Source organism: Piliocolobus tephrosceles, chromosome 2, assembly GCF_002776525.5.
Source record: "Piliocolobus tephrosceles isolate RC106 chromosome 2, ASM277652v3, whole genome shotgun sequence".
Classification (NCBI taxonomy): Eukaryota; Metazoa; Chordata; class Mammalia; order Primates; family Cercopithecidae; genus Piliocolobus; species Piliocolobus tephrosceles.
Window position 1 is genome coordinate 192,896,650 of NC_045435.1, and position 3,282 is coordinate 192,899,931.

Below are 3,282 nucleotides of genomic sequence, written 5' to 3' on the forward strand. Positions count from 1 at the left end.
CTGATGTTCTAGATTGAGGTTCGTGCAGCTGAAGACCCAGAGAGGAGTGGATGTTCTAGATTGAGGGTTGTGCAGCTGAAGACTCGAGGAGGAGCCGATGTTCTAGTTTGAGGCTCCTGCACCTGGAGACCCAGGGAGTAGCTGATGGTCTAGTTTGAGGGTCATGCAGCTGGAGACCTGGGGAGGAGCTGATGTTTTTCTGATCAGTGGGTCATGGAGCTGGAGACACCAGGAGGAGCTGATGTTCAAGTTTGAGGCTCCTGCATCTGGAGACCTGGGGAGGGGCTAATGTTTTTGTGATCAGAGGATCGTGGAGCTGGAGACACCGGGAGGATCTGTTTTCCTATTTTGAGGTTCGTGGAGCTGGAGACCCAGAGAGGAGCTGGTGCTGCTCTTCTTTAAGTCTGAGGGTCGTGAAGCTGGAGATCCGGGGAGAAGCTGGTGTTTTTCTAGTGTGAGGTTTGTGGAGCTGGAGACCTAGGGGGAGCTAGTGGTTTTCTAATTTGAGGGTCATGCAGCCTACCCTCAAACTAGAACAACACTGCTCCCCCTGGGTGTCCAGCTCCACAACCCTCAAGCTAGAAAAACACCAGCTTCTCCCTGGGTGTCCAGCTCCACGACCCTCAAACTAGAACAACAGTACCTCCTCCCTTGGTGTCCAGCTCCACGACCCTCAAACTAGAAAAACACCAGATCCTCCCTGGGTGTCCAGCTCCACGACCCTCAAAATAGATTAAAATCAGCTCCTTCCTGGGTGTCCGGCTGCACGACCCTCAAACTAGAAAAACCAGGGGAAGTCTTTTTGTTTGCTGCTGTTTTTCTAGTTTGAGGATCGTGCAGCTGGAGGCCCGAGGAGCAGCTGATGTTGCTCTAGACTGAGGGTCATGGAGCTTGGAGACCCAGGGAGGAGCTGGGGTTTTTCTAGTTTGAGGGTCGTGCAGCTGGAGACCAGGGGAGGAGCTGATGTTCTAATCTGAGAGCCGTGGAGCTGGAGACTTGGAGAGGAGCTGATGTTCTAGTTTGACGGTTGTAGAGCTGGAGACCCAGGGAGGAGCTGTTGTTTTTCTAGTTTGAGTGTCGTGCAGCTGGAGACCCGGGGAGGAGCTGATATTCTCGTTTCAGGGCCCTGCAGCTGGAGACCAGGGGAGGAGGTGGTCCTGTGCTTCAAATCTGAGGGTCCCGGAGCTGGAAACTATGGGAGGAGCCAGTGCTGCCTCTGATGTCTTAGGTTGTGGCACTGGAGACCTGCGGAGTAGCCCGAGTTGGTGTCTAGTGTGAGTTTCGTGCAGCTGGAGATCCAGGGAGGAGCTGATAGTGTTCTAGTTGAGGGTCGTGGAGCTGGAAACCCAGGGAGGAGCTGGTCCTTCTGTTGTTTAAGTCTGAAGGTCATCAAGCTGGAGATCCGGGGAAGAGCTGGTGCTGCGGTTCAAGTCTGAGGGACCCGGAGCTTGAGCCCCTGGGCGGAGCCGGAGCTGCCACTGATGTCTTAGGTTGTAAAGCTGGAGACCCGCGGAGGAGCCGGTGTTTCTGCTCTAGTGTGACGTTTGTGGAGCTGGAGATCCAGGGGTGAGTGGTGTTGGTCTAATCTGAGGGTCATTCAGCTGGAGACCCGGGGAGGAGCTGGTGTGTTTCTTGTTGGAGGGTCGTGGAGCTGGAGATTCACAGATGAGCTGGTGCTGCTGTTTTTTAAGTCTGAGGGTCATGGAGCTGGAGATCCGGGGAAGAGCTGGTGCTGTGGTTCAAGTCTGAGGGTCCCGGAGCTGGAGTCCCTGGGAGGTGTTTGTACTGCCACTGATGTCTTAGGTTTTGGAGCTGGAGACCTGCAGAGAAGCCAGGCTGGTGTTCTAGTTTGAGGTTTGTGGAGCTGGAATCCTGGTCAGGAGCCAGTGATGCTGTTTAAGTCTGAAGTTCATGGAGCTAAACATGGAGCCAATGTTGGGGAAGGAGAGAGAGAGAGTGTTACGGGACCCCACTTAAAACTGTACATGTAGTTGAATCCCAAGCAAGTTAAGCCTGGGAGCTTCTCAGTCCTTGTGATCAATACGTTCCTTTTTCTCTTACAGAGTTTGGATTTGTTTTCTGTCTCATGAGACAGAAAGACCCTGATTAATACCCTCAGGAATTGAAAAGCTTAAAAAAAAACTAAGTGATATTGGTATAATAATAATAGAAGTAAAACTATGATTATCCTGACTGACAGAGACAAAAATCACACGCCACACAATATATATCTTTTCAATCAGTAAAATAAAATATAAATTGAAAAATAGACCCATGCAAAGCTATAAAAAGTTATTTCATGGAGAAGTGATGGATGACAGAGATTAATCTGAGAGTTACTATTAATGGAGAAACTTAGAACTTACCATTTTTCCTGTGAGGTTTCGGTGCTGATACTGATGTTCTATGAGTTCTGGCAGCTGAATCCGTTCACACAGCCTGGCGATGCAGCAGGTTCACAGAAGGACCCTGTCCCAGCTGGTCCTGCTCCCCTGCTATGATGGTGTGGCCACTGCTCTCTGACTGTGCCTTGAGGGGAGACCAGGCGCTTGATCACAAGCGTATCCATGGTGAGGTTCCGTGGATGGAACCTCATGGATGTTCCTTCCTGATGTTCATCGGCCACCTTGCTATTTAATGCATCTTGTTTATAACTGTCTTCTAAATATTGAATAGAAATAAAGCATTTGTAAAATATGGGTGAGGTATAAAGAATATTGACACACTGGACACACTCCACCAGGTTTAGGGAATAGAATCTGAAGAGACGTAACTTTGGACGCTCCCTGGAGGCCCTGCCTGAGTCCCAGTCCCTTCCCTTCTCCTACAGAGGGAATCACTTCCTGCTGTAGTCTTTATTCTTCCCGTACTTTTCTTCATAGTATGTTTCTTTCACTGTGTATGTGTACATCCCTAAACACCTAAAAAATACGCAATTTAGTTTTTGAACTTTCTGTTTTCTTCTTGAGGTGGGGTCTTGCTCTGTTGCCTTGACTGTAGTTTTGAACTTTGATGTGAGGAAATTCTCCTGCGTGGCTGCTCCTACGCTGCACGGCTCTGAGCATCTGCTCGATGTCTGTTTCTGTCCTCCATTCTCCCTCTGAGACCCACCCACACCGACATGGTTCATTGTCATTGTGTGATCTCCCGTCTCCATTCTCCCCCAAGACCCACCCACACTGACGTGGTTCATTGTCATTGTGTGATCTCCCATCTCCATTCTCCCCTGAGATGCCCCACACTGACGTGGTTCATTGTCATTGTGTGATCTCCCATCTCCAT